The 14,646-nt window shown below is 42.6% G+C and overlaps 1 protein-coding gene across 1 annotated transcript in view; it reads left to right on the top strand.

Annotated features, from left to right (window-relative positions):
* LOC126268175 (opioid-binding protein/cell adhesion molecule homolog) overlaps positions 1 to 14,646 on the top strand; it is a 2,429,635-nt gene that overhangs the window by 137,429 nt on the left and 2,277,560 nt on the right. The window lies entirely within an intron of this gene.

Here is a 14,646-nt window from a genome sequence, read left to right on the forward strand (position 1 = left end):
CAACACTTGGAAGCGTGCACCGGATAAAGAAAAATCGCAGAGAAAAACTTCCCGCACTTTACCTCCTGATTGAAGGGACAGCGCTGCAAGCAACGCGGGATAGAAACTACATCTATGGAAGTAGAGGGCACCACTTCACAACTCACCATATCGCTGTTGCTACGACGTATGCTAGCCAATCAGAAGCCGTCCTTTGCATATAAAAGTGGGAGCCTCGCTAGTTCACGACAGTCAGTTTTAGCCCTGACGACGTCCATGGAGGTAGTGGTCAAAAGCTTGGAATTTTATCCTGAATTGACGCAGCATGTACATCGAGAGATTTTTATATTCAAGTGATCTTACTAACCCACACGTCCACATACTTTTCCACTGAATATTTTCCTACAGACGGCTAGAAAATGGCATTTGCGTGGAACGAACGGACTGCTCGTTTCTTAGGAAATTGTTTCATCTGGTGTGCAGCCTTCATTTTAAGCATATCGCGCTGACTGATGTGTTGCTAGACTCGCGACGACAGTTGCCGCACCTAACGTGATTACCACACGAGGGTGGCGGTCGGCGGCAGGCGGGCAAGTGGCAGAGGTTCGGCCAGCAAGCAGGCGCTCAAGTCGGCAGCCCGCGCGCTGACTGATTGCGAGCGCCTGGGAGCTGGCAGCGGCGCCAGAGAAATTAATACACTGCCGGCTGGCTGGTGGGTGGTGGGAGCAGCGTCGTAAACACTGCGCTTTCCGACCCGGCCACCGGCCTTCGGCGACGTCTTCGCGACTGGGAGGGGCGGGCGGGTGATTGGCGCGCCGTTTACGACTCCCGGAATGGGACGGCAGGACTGTTGGTGAATCACGTCCGTGCCGTTTCTTCTCCGGCTAACGGCGTGCTGTGTTTGGTCGAAGATTGAAAGAAGAGGCAGTATAGAGGGAAGCTGATTCCGTAGAACATGAGACACGTTGACGAGAAACTGAATGCAGAACAACAAGAAAGATACAAATTAGAAGTAGTAGTACAGTTTGGTTGGATTACAGCCACAGACACGTGACTCCGTTATTGTTTCGGTCAGACTGGTCGTGTGTCAAATCCATTGTCTAAGACGTAACAAAATAAAACGCCTGCAGCCGTATTGCAACCAGTTTCACTGACTCAGTACGCGATCTTCAGACATTAACTAGCGCTGAGGGGTGAAATTCAGTCTTACACACGATCCCATCGGTGGCGAAAATCAATCATCTAGTCCGTTGAATACTATAAATGTGATGTGTCTTTAGACGTTTATGGATGCAGACACAGTATCGCTTTTACAATATTCTACGGAGTCCAGTTCATAGATGTTGGCCACTGATGAGATCATGTATACGATTGGAGTTCACCCCCTCAGTTTCAGTTAAGACCTGAAAATGGTGTAGTCAGTCACCGAAACTGGTTACAGTATACGAAAATAACAACAAAAAGAAGACTCTAGGTAGTTAATTTTATTACGTAAATGAACAACCGAAGTCCCGCAGACCATCAACCGCATGGATGGGGATAAAAAAAAACTTAAATAGTTTCCAGAAGCAACGATGCAAATTACTTGTATTCCCTCGTTGGCTGTCGTCGTTTACGGAAGCAGCAGCCTCGTCAAACGGAAGTCGGTGGTTTCTGTCCTACATTGCGTATAGCTGTGGAATTAAAATACGCCGTCAGTAGTTGTATATATGTAGTGTCTGTTCTTTCGGACATGTCCGAATAGAAAAACCCCCTTCTGATCCGGCAGTCACTATGAATCAAGACGCAAAGGAATTAGACATTAGCTGCAGTGAGAATGGTTTGTATCATTGGGCAAGTTCAAAAATTGTACCGGTCCGGGTCTCTAATTCCAGTAAGGCCGCTAAGAAACCATAAGAAGCAGACTAACACTGGCGAAAAGGGCATTCTTGGCCAAAAGAAGTTTACTCGTATCAAATATGGACCTCAATTTCGGGAAAAAATTTCTGAGAATCCACGTTTGGAGCACGGACTGTGAGAAAAACGGAGTAGAAGAGAGTCGAAGGATTTCGGATGTGGTGCTAGAGAATGATTTTGAAAATTAGGTGGACTTGTGATTACTTATAACGTAAAAATCGTTATGGTCGTTCGCATAATCAACGAGTAAAAGTATATATGGGAAACACTGACAAGAAGAAGGGACAGGATGTAGGACCTCCGTTATTAAAGGGAGCTGTAGAGGATAAAAACTGTAGAGGAAGATGGAAAACACTGACAAGAAGAAGAGACAGGATGTAGGACCTCCATTACTACTAGATGTAGAGGTTGGCACAGGAGGCGAATTCGTGGTGGGCCGCATCAGAAGAGTCCGAACACTGATGAATTAAGAAAAAAAGAATAGGAAGCCTCACGGTATTCGATGTTACGTTCACTACTATTCCATACATATGACTTTACACTGAGCGATATCTCCCAATGTCTTGTTGGGCCTCGATTTGTGCACTGTAGTGCCGCAATTCGACGTGGCATGCACCCAACAAGCCGTTTAGTTCTACCCTGCGGATGTATTCAGCCTTGCTGTCTATATAGCCGTCTATTAAATTGCGAAAGTGTTGCCGGTGCAGAATTTTGTGCACGGATGCACAAATCCACAAATGCAACTGATTCATATGATTTTAACTCAGCGGAAAGTAACACCACTTAAGCTTTTAGTACCTGAAATTCACAGTTGTTTAAAACTTATTGGATGGCAAAATCAATTCCTATGACTCTTTAAACAATTTTTTATATTCACTATTTATGTTTCGGCAATGTAACCATGGACCCAATCTCATCTGTAACTAAAACCCATTTCGTAGAGCGAAGTCGTGTTTGATCAATTTCAGTATTGATGCTAAGTTAAAGAGAAACCAATAATATCTGGAACAAAATACAGTTCCGCTCATTAATACGAGATTAGAATTATTTTTATTTCCACACATCTAACATAGTTTCACAAGAAATTAAGAAACGGCTACTGCTGAAGCCACAGACAAAATAACAATGCATGAGTAAAAAGAAACAAAAACTGTGCTCTTAAGAAAAAAAAAAGAATTAGAACGTTGTGCACTTCTAAGGCTCAAGAACGTCATATGAGAACTCTCCGCATTTTGCTTGGAGTAGCGGGGCATTAGCTTAGTGACACGGAAACCCTTTTATACACATCTGAAATTGCACAAACGTTCTCTGCGCAGTGTGCTGATTTAATTCCCTTTCCAGTATCACCGTGTTTTCTGTTGGTGAATATCTACGAACTCTAGGAATATATATTAGCATTCCTTTTGTACCTAATTTCTGTGTCTGGGCCTCTGTTTTCATTCTGCAACAGTTCTGTGGGTTTCACTATCGCATCGTAGTAACAAGCGACAGAATGACGATTGCGAATCGCACTGTCGACAGAACAGGGCTGCATTAGCGAAATTCCGTACTGCTGCTGCACATTCTGGTTTTGAAACGGAATGCTGTAAGCAGCTTTTGATAACAAGGCGATAATTGTGTGATCTTTCATCTGCTCGATGCGCAAGACGACATGCACAGCTTAGGAGATATTACACACATTTGAACATCAGGTATGATGTTGAGAAAAAAAATTAGAATTATTCATGACAAATTTACTATACTGCGTTGGTCTTATACAGCACACGGTTTTTATGCACTCATGATATGAAGCTTATAGCGTATCTGCCTGTAGTTCACTTTGCACCATAAGGTCCTCCTCTATAACAATACTTGCTCAGAGACTTAATAAATATTACTCCAGACAGACTTGAACTTAGACCTATAAGCCTGAGTACTGGACCCACCACGGCCCAAAAACACTCATTCTGACGATATTTCTCTTGCATTTGCGAGAATTGATCTCCTTTATTCGGTGTTTGATCACTCTAAGGAAGTAGCTCTCAAACTTTTTTTTTTTGCTCTCGGCCCCCTTAATGAGGAAAACCAGTATAAGCTCCCCACCTCCCAACCGCACATTTTTATATTTTCTTTGCCTCATTTTCTGTTTTGCAGAATTCTGTTTGAATGGACTGACGCTAAAGAAACAAAACTACATGAATTACTCTAACGAAAATACGGAACAAATTGTTTATCACATTTACATTTATTAGAAAACTATGGAAAGAGCGATTATTTACAGTACAGCAAAGAAGGATTACAACTGTAGTCAGTGTATTACATAAGTTTGCTTTTGACAAGAAAGTTCTTTGTGTACATTTAGCTTTGAACGCCAGTTCGAATCTATAGTTGCCAAAACTGAAAAGCCAGTCTCGCAGAAATACATTGCTGGAAAAGGAATCAGGATCTTCGCCACATTTTGGATGAGGGTTGTGAATTCCTTGCTCGTATTAGGGCATTCAACAACTAACGCAATACTTTTTTGTGAAAGAAAACAGGTTGGATTTATTCAGAATTCCAGTACACCATATTACTCCGCACTCCTTTTGCTAGAAAAGCCTTTTTTTAATTTTTTTTTAAGATAAGCTCCTTTCAATGCGACTGCTTTACGCCGCGTTACTGGGAGAGGCTGTATGCCCGCATGGAAGCACTCTACAGACCGACGTCAGAGGTAACATCTTGCTGCATCAGTAACCTCCCCATCATCCATATACTGCTTCCCGCTTTGTATATTCTTCAATGGTTCAAGCAGATGGTAGTCGGAAGGAGAGACGTCTTGGCTGTAGCGTGAGTGAGGAAGAACAGTCCAGTGAAGCTCTGTGAGCTCCTATCGGGTGCGCAGACTTGTGTTGTCATGGAGAAGTAGAAGTTCGTTTCTATTTTTGTGGCGACGAACACATCCTTCAGTTAGCTGAGGGTAGCACAATACTTTTTTTGAGTTGATCGTTGCTCCAAGTGGGAGGACATCACACAGAAAAATCCCTTCAGAGTTCCAGCAGATCACCGCCATGACTTTCCCCACCTGAGGAGCGGCGTTATACTTTTTCTTCGGAGGAGCGGTGGCGTGGCGCCACTGCATTGATTGCCGTTTCTTTACAGTTCGATGTGATGGGCTCATATTTCATAGCCTGTGACGCTGTTCGACAAAAAATTGTCACGATCAGCCACGTAACGCGCAAGCACCTCCGCACAGGTGGTACTTCGTTGCTCTTTATGGACTCCTATCAGGCGGCGAGGAACCGGGCGAAAAGACACCTTTGGGTACACCTTTTGGTGCACCAGTGTGTCAGCACTGCCGATAGAGACGTCCAGTTGACCAGCGAGACATCTGATAAAGATTCGTCGGTCACCTCGAATGAGTGTCCCAAGTTCGAACGCCGCAAGTCATAGCTGCATGCAGCCGGCTGGCATGCGGGAGATCGGCGCGGTTTGTGCTCCTTACCGCCACCCAGTCTCCACTCCCATCATGCACTGGCGCTGCTGCTCGCAGTGTGGTTTCAGTTGCTTGAGACCGGAGTCGTGTGTCTGAGTTGCGTTTGCGTGAGTGTGTGTGTGCGTATCTGTGTCTATTATTGATGAAGGCCTCAATGGCCCCAAAGCTGTAATTGTGAGTCTTTTTGTTGTGCCTATCTGCGACTTAGCATCTCCGCTATATGGTGAGCAGCGACTTTTCTTCTCATAATATTGTTAGATTACATCCCGGATTTTCCATTGTTTTAATATTTCATCTACATCTACATCTACATGACTATCTCTCTACCATTCCACTCCCTAACAGCGCGCGGGAAAAACGAACACCTAAACCTTTCTGTTCCAGCTCTGATTTCTCTTATTTTATTTTGATGATCATCCCTACCTGTGTAGGTTGAGCTCAACAAAATATTTTTGCATTCGGAAGAGAAAGTTGGTGACTGAAATTTCGTAAAAAAGATCTCGCCGCGACGAAAAACGTCTTTGCTGTAATGACTTCCATCCCAGCTCGCGTATCATACCTGCCACACTCTCTGCCCTATTACGTGATAATACAAAACGAGCTGCCATTTTTTGCACCCTTTCGATGTCCTCCGTCAATCTCACCTAGTAAGGATCCCACACCGCGCAGCAGTATTCTAATAGAGGACGAACGAGTGTAGTGTAAGCTGCCTCTTTAGTGGACTTGTTGCATTTTCTAAGTGTCCTGCCAATGAAACGCAACCTTTGGCTCGCCTTCCCCACAATATTATCTATGTCGTCCTTCCAACTGAGGTTGTTCGTAATTTTAACACCCAGGTACTTACTTGAATTGACAGCCTTTAGAATTGTACTATTTGTCGAGTAATCGAATTCCAACGGATTTCTTTTGGAACTCATGTGGATAACATCACACTTTCCGTTATTTAGCGTCAACTGCCACCTGCCACACCATACAGCAATATTTTCTAAATCGCTTTGCAACTGATACTGGTATTCGGATGATCTTACTAGACGGTAAATTACAGCATCATCTTCGAACAACCTAAGAGAACTGCTCAGATTGTCACCCAGTTCATTTATATTGATCAGGAACAGCAGAGGTCCCAGGACGCTTCCCTGGGGAACACCTGATATCACTTCAGTTTTACTCGATGATTTGCCATCTATTACTACGAACTGCGACATTCCCGACAGGAAATCACGAATCCAGTCGCACAACTGAGACGATACCCCAAAGGCCCGCAACTTGATTAGAAGTCGCTTGTGAGGAACGGTGTCAAAAGCTTTTCGGAAATCTAGAAATACGGAATCAACTTGAGATCCCCTGTCGATAGCGGCCATTACTTCGTGCGAATAACGAGCTACCTCTGACATTTCCATTAGACTTCCTCCTTCACAAATCAGTTTCCGTTACCATGTTCATGTTCATTAAAAACACTGATAAATTGAGACTTTACATTTGAAACATAAGATTGTCATTGTTCCCTCACTCTTACACAGCTTAACATTGTCTGATCCACTGGACCCTCATGCACGTCAGAGATATTAACAACATCGCAGCTCGATCACAATAGATTCAGATACCAAAATTATACATGACGCCTATCAACTTAAAAAGTCGTTGAATCTACACATTTTGCCCAAAAAATATTAAGTGTTTCAATGACCATATGCAGCACTTCATGAAAGGGTAGGCGAATTTCTTTAACGGCCAGTGTCCCGACGTATCTTCTGAGTCCATACTGCAGTGGGAATCTTGCTTTCATTTCGCTTGTAGTCCATTATGAGTTCCTGATGGTGAACGATTTCGATTTGTGCATCTAGGCGTCAGTATTCCGTTTCGATTAAAAAAGGTATTGATCATGTCAAAAAGGCTTTGCTTTGGAGGGGTTTTCAGTATCTGCTCACAGAAAAAAGCAATTCCCCTCGAATGTTAAACTCATCAACGTAACGAACATCTGTACAGACATCAGTCGTTTCGTCCACTTGAAGAGCACAACAGCTGTTGCACAGTTTACCGATTAACTGCTCGAGTAAATCTTCAGGAATGTCTAAAATTCCTCTGCGCATTTTGGCATTAGAGGTAGAAATAGTTTTCAACTGTTGGCCAAATGAGACACCAACTGTTGTTCATACTATATCAGTCGCTGGTGGAAAAGCCAGAGTTCCTGCTACCGTGTGTGATTTATTACATTAGCTATCCTATGCGAAATTTGGTAAGAGGCTAAAAGGTCCATAGAAGACACTTTCGCCGTTTTAGCAATGTTCTTCTCGGTAGACAATAAAACATTTAGTTTCTGGACTAAAAATTCTATTGAGTTTTTCAGTTAATTCAGAGTCTTTGGTTTCAAGATGGCTTTCCATGTTGTTAAGGGTCATGTTATAAGGAGCTAAAATGATTAAACAAATTACACGCTGCGGAATTTCGTCACCATTGATTGTAGTTTTCGTTAAGGCTACCAACAATGATTCCTCATAATAGCTTCTCGCTTTCGTCTTTCGATTATCTCCGTCCCCTTCGCCAGCTGTGGAATACTGGTGTCTTCATGTTTGTCACTAATGCAGTCATGTCATCTTCTCCAAGTCTGAAAAAATTAAGAGAGGAGCCAATGTACACGAACCAAAGCTTTCTCTGTGCGTTATAGTCATACTGCAGTTAGCAACTGGCGGTTCCACTGACAACCATGTCACCCACCTCACACGATCATTTCAGACTATGCTAAAAATATGATTAGGATTTCATTGCTGTCGAGCGCGTCTAGTGTAACGCCGACGTAGGACTAAATTCAGTCCAGGTTCATGCTAATTGATTCTTCCTTAGATTTTTTTTTGTAACCTTTGCTACCACTTTTCTTCACGCCATTGGTCGCTCCCCGCCTTTTGAGAACCATGTTAGTGCTTTAGTAACAAACTGAATATGTACTATTACGGTGAAGTGAGTGAGCGCACAATTACATTCTCAGGGTGAGACTGCATAACGGGCACCACACAATGGTAATCTAACTTAGAACCATGATTGACAGATTTTTAGTGGCTCTCAGCAGACGTCGGTCCAAAAACCGAGTAAAATCATGTCTAGGCAAGAGAATGGTCTCTATTCGGTGATCAAGACAGTCCACAAGTTCCCTCATTTGGGCCTATCTCATATACAGCTGAAACCCACCACTGATGACTAGAGCCTGTAGGGCTACTACATTGCGGGGATGGTGATTACTTCGCATCACACGCTGTTCCGAATAATTCCCAGGTACTTTTAATGGATTAAGATTTGATGCTTTAGCGGACCAGTGAATATAGTATGTCTTAGTGGGCTAAGAAGATCGGTTGCGTTAGCAGGCCAGTCGAGTGACACAGTGTTCATCAAGCCGGGACGTAGGCTTGCAGCTCTGTGAAAAGATTTCTGTCTCCTGGGTTAGAGGAATAACCACAACACAGTCATCGAAGTGTAGATGGCCAAGAGTTTTCCACCTATATTCTTGTCGAATATTGGAGTAAACATTCTGATTTATTTTCACGGTAGCCTGAATGATTGATTCCAAGTCAAGATACGAAAATACTACCATAACCCTTATTTTCACACTCCAAACACTACTGGCCTAGCGAACCATCGGGCTTTCATTGGGTCCATCCCCTTGCATTACTTGGAAACAAGTAAAGTCACATCTCGTCGGACAACACTATACGCCCTCCTCGAGTCAACTACTGTTCGTTCTCTGTGATGTTTTCCCCACTGAAAACAGACATCTACAGCGGCTGCTCTTATCAATGGCCTCTTGCGAAGTGCTCGCCTCAAAATATCTGTTCTACGAAGTTTTCTACGTCAAGATTGTTTGATGACTAGTTGCGATTGACCTGCATACACTGACTGCAGAAACTTCTGAATGGCTTCAAGGCGAACGCCATTTGTAAGGCTTGACACTCCTCTCCGCTCGCTGTTGATCAAGATCTTTTTGCGAATACTGCTAGATGGCTGCGAGTGATACATCATCCCTGCTGAACGCGTTGGACGGTACACGTCAATACTCCGACAAATCGGCCCCGGACCAAAAGCGATAGCTACTCTTTGCTAGTCTGTCACGTCTTCACTTCGACCCATCTTCGATACAATCGACTGGAACACCCACATCACTTCACTGCGTTGATTTACATCAGCGATAAAGGGCGTGCAGCTGCTACTTTATTGTTATCTAACTCTGAATGCATACAAAATTTAATTATATCTGCAGTTTATTTAAAAGTGGGAATGCAATGTATTTTAAATTATTCGAGAGCAGGAAGCGAAGCGTTAACTATACTTTATGTTTATCTTCATGTGTTTTTGCTTTCGACGGTTGTTGATTGTGCTCTCTGTTATTTTCAGAAAAATTCTGTATTTTTAATATTTTGAATACATCATGAGTAACAGGTGTCTTTCGAATTAAATTAACATCCAATTCGACTAATTCTTGTGTTTATTCACGTTGTATTGAACATATAACATTTCCAACAGGCAACTGTTGTACTTGTGATGCTCGAACCGTTGTACTTTTCCCGCTGACAACCTCCACACATTATCTGGCGTTACGTACAAAGAAAATATACACAATGACCTATGTATGTCAACAGATTGATTCTGCAAGTAAAAACCACCCTAATCATTACAATAGTTTAAGATATATTAAATTAATTTTGTATCAGTTTATTATTCTGAAATATTTTCTGGTTTTAATTGTAATCAGAAAAGGTAAATACAATTTTTTCTAGTAGCAAATTTTTGAATGTGACAGGACCATACACATGAATGTTAACTATGTAATCGCTACCCGCAAAAGTTAATTTCTAATTATTTTGTCTCGATTTGGCGTACTTAAATGGAGAAATGAACTTATCGATACCTCACTGTGACATGAAATGAACAGACTGATTCGCATTTTAATGAACTCCCGTAATTTAAATTTATTGCTAGGATCTCATGACTGTCTAATGAGGGGCTGATTAGTTTTGTCTAATGACGCTGCGAGCACTCATTTTCAATCTGTTACAAGACTTCAATTATATAGGACGATTCAGCTGCTCCTGCGGAACGGCTTTATGCTACCCTTAACGCCCTGAAGACCCATGCACGAAAGTTTCATATACTCATTCCTTGCTACATGCAATCTTTTAGTACTACACAAAATGAACATGATATTTTTGAAGGATATTTATTGTAGCTGAATTTTATACTGCAAGATGCTATCACAGGAAGCCACCGTTTTCTATTTATTACAGAAAAAAGTGTTTGGAGGTCATTATTGTACGTTTTCTTGAATAATTCGAAAGCTATGACCTCTAGCGAAGACACATCTCAGCACAAAATTTAACTAGTTTCAGTTTCCTAGAAAAGGGCCCTGGTCATTTTTTTTTCAGCTGTACTAATACTCTCCGCCGGCCGGGGTGGCCGAGCGGTTCTAGGTGCTACAGTCTGGAACCGCGCGACCGCCACGGTCGCAGGTTCGAATTCTGCCTCGAGCATGTATGTGTGTGATGTTCTTAGGTTAATTAGATTTAATTAGTTCTAAGTTCTAGGAGACTGATGACCTCAGAAGTTAAGTCCCATAGTGTTCAGAGCCATTTGAACCAATTTTAAACTAATAGTCTCCACGTAGCGAGCGAGAGAATATGCAGATCTTGCGCGTGGTGTTTGAAAACGTTGCGGGTTGCATAAAAGCCATTGGTAGCGACATCTGAGTCACCCTGTATAACAAGGTTAACATTTAAGAGAAAGTTAGACATTTAAACTCAAGGAGTTAAGTTGCTTACAAATGGTTCAAATGGCTCTGAGCACTGTGGGACTTCTGAGGTCATCAGTCCCCCCAGAACGTAGAACTACTTAAACCTAACTAAGGACATCACACACATCCATGCCCGATGTAGGATTCGAACGTGCTACCGTAGCGGTCGCGCGGTTCCAGACTGAAGCGCCTAGAACTGATCGGCCACTCCGACCAGCATTCAGCCTACACATAGATTAAATAACACTGCTTCCTCATCTCGTCATGCAATAACTTTGGTGTACCCTGTGGTGTAAATATATTCACGGTAGAGGTTCCTCAAGAACTCGCATCAGATCTGGCACACAATGGACTTACTACCTCGTACAGCAATGTATGACACGAACGTAGTGAGCAAGCTCATGAGAATGAGTGACAAATCTTGACCTCATTTTAAGAGCAATTGCGGCCAAGCGGAGAACGTTATGTGAGAGGTGTAACCAGCCGGAGGGAATAATGAATGTCGGGGGCGTGGCGGCGGCGCAGAACTGGGGCGGAAACAAATGGCATGCGTGGCCTTAATAAATTATGACGTCTCCGTGGTGGGCCGCGCTCTGGCCGCGAGATTGCCGCTGTCAGCGCCGACAAACGATTCCCTTTCAGCCCGTCCACAGAGAGCCTGCGGAGATGTTTGTTGTGGCAGCGCGTGGACGTTAGGCCGGCAGGCGGACTTATGGCGCAGCCCGCGCGGAAGAAACGCGAAATCGCTGGGCGAATGAGTTGTGTGTGGGCGTAAAGTGAAATCTTTAAATATGGACTCCCACCAACTTCACGAAGACAGTTCAGGACAACCAAAGGGGGCAAATGATTTGAAGAGAATTATGTTTAACCGACAAAGAATGAAGTTCGCTGAAATCCGCCCAATTAACTAACTTGCATGAATCCAGTTTTGCATATTCCGCATTAATACTTAGGTATTACTTTTTAAATGCCCCAACATATTAAGGTACCTTTGTTCTATCATCAGTGGTAATTCAGGTCTTACTCTGTAGAATGTTAAGTAATTTAAGAAATTCTTGTTTATCTTTCTATATCTTGCCAAACTTAATTTGATGCCATCTGTCGTCAAAGAGGACCACAAAGTACCTAATATTCTAGAGAATAAGGTCTGAACAAAGGTGGAGACTGATTATGGTACAGAAGTGCGAAATACACTGATGGCAAAAAATCGCAACACCAAATAATAATCAGTGCAGAGTAACGAAAAAATGAATACATTTGTCTAAGTAACATTGCAAGATCACTGGCTAATGTAAGCTAGAGATAAACCTTCGCAAATGCGAAATGCTGATAAATTTATAATCGATGTAGCAGCCAGAATGTTTAATGCGCTCACGCAGACCCGCATACATTGTGTTGTACAGTTACCAAGTGCCAGTTTGTGAGAAGAAGTTCCATGTTTGTTGCACGTGGTCGATCATACAGGGACGGTTAATGTTGTTTGTGGATTAGGCTAAAGTTGTCGTCCGATGATGTCCCATACATCCTCGACTGGAGTCACATCTGGTGATCGAGCAGGCCAAGGAAATATGTCAACATGTTGGGTTGCAGTAGCGGTATGTGGGCGAGCATAATTCTGTTGGAAAACACGCCCTGGAATGCTATTCACGAATAGCAATATAATAGGTCGAATCACGAGACTGACGTACAAACTTTCAGTCAGGGTTTTGATTTTATCCATACTGGATGTGATGTCTTGGTTGTGAATGCCAATGTTAAACAATATATCGGCTCAACCACTTGTTTATAGTGTAAGACACTAAGATTGAAGCGTTTCGGAAGTCGAGCTTCAATCATCATTTTTTATATTTTGTCGACTATGTGGAGATGCACCTTGGAAGACACGGCTGCAACAAGGGAAGTAGCCACGGTGTTTTAATTTTATTATCAATTTTATTGTGCCTGGTGCATGTTCCATTTTAGCGAGTTTGAACAGGTTCTTTTACTTTTTATTATTGTGATGATGGTAGCTTCAATCTTAGCGTCAATCTTAGTGTTTTAAACTATAAACAAGTGGTTGAGCCGATATATTTTTTAACTTTGCTGTCAGGGTGCTTAAGACACCACGCGGGTGCTCCCGCTATCACACGAAATCGCACACCGGACTATTGCTCCAGGCGTCGGTCCAGTGTGCCTAGCTCGCAGACTGGTTGGGTGCAGGTTTTCAACTGATCTCCTTTTAACCATCACACTTCCTTCACTGGTACCGAAGTGGGACCACTTTCCATCTGGATTCACCTAAGTTATTTAGTTGATCGGATGTGAGGGAACTTCATTCTTTTTCACTTACCATCATTCTCTTCAGAGCATTAGGCCTCCACATTTCCCTCCATTGACGCCCCTCTCGACAACGTTGAAGTAGCAAATGGTAGTGGTTTGGGATCAGTGGAATGAACGGTATAGGAAGTCTCTCTCGGAGCTGCTCGTGAACTATTCTTTGCGTCACTGTAGTGCTAACTGCTGCTCAGATTGCTTTTGGAGATGCAGTACGACGGGACGAGCCGCGTGGCCTTGCGGAGCCAATCATCTCGTGACTGAACATTCTCGTGACAACGGCTGCTAGAAATCATGAACAGTGGCTCCATACCTGCCAAAGCTTTCTGCACTGTCGCAGAAGGAACATACAGCTTCTTGTAGTCCTATCACACGACGTCGTTCGAAAACAGTCATGTGTTGATAGTCTAATGGCGTCCTTCTCGTTTTAAAGGCATTCTCGACTAACGTCAACTCCCCGCGTAAATCTTGAAGGTAACTAACGCTCACGACTGATTTGTGTTGTAGAACAAGAACTAGTAGTACCACACTTAAACGCCTGGTGTGAAATTCTACAGACTTTCGTTTATGTCGCACAACTCCTTCTTGATGCTGCGATTTTTTCCGTCAGTGTACGTTCAAACGTCAAAAAATAACAAAGGACAGACGATTACATAAGAAGAGGATCTGAATTCCATAATTCGGTCGGAAAACACCGTTTACAAGACCAAACGAAGGCAATTCTGAAATGAATCCAAATTTACATCTACATTACAGTGATGACATGTGCTCAACGTAAAATACTTCCAAACATTTTAGGCTAATGTAAAGACTGCTACTTCAATTGCATTTAGCATACATTTTACGTTATTGTTAAGTATGCTGCTTCTTTTGATACGCAACAACGACGTGCTATAAATTAGTTAAAAATTAACCTGAAATACACACGTGCTGTAAACTAGTTAAAAATTAAAGTAAAATATTCAAAGATGTCTATAAAAATTCTATGGATCGACAACTATAAATTATACGACCACTGAAGTTGAGCATGTAGCCCGATAGTGGTATGACCGAAATAAAAATAAACAATAAAACATGCAAGTATTCCACGTACTTACGGATGGAGCTTTCATACTTGTCTTTGGGTCCTGAATCAACATTACTGTGCCATACATGTACAAATATTAGTTTTTGCTATTGTATGTATCTTGACTGGTGGAAATATGTGCTAACATTTACAATGCTGCCTGTGTGA

The sequence above is a fragment of the Schistocerca gregaria genome, chromosome 4, assembly GCF_023897955.1.
Source record: "Schistocerca gregaria isolate iqSchGreg1 chromosome 4, iqSchGreg1.2, whole genome shotgun sequence".
Classification (NCBI taxonomy): domain Eukaryota; kingdom Metazoa; phylum Arthropoda; class Insecta; order Orthoptera; family Acrididae; genus Schistocerca; species Schistocerca gregaria.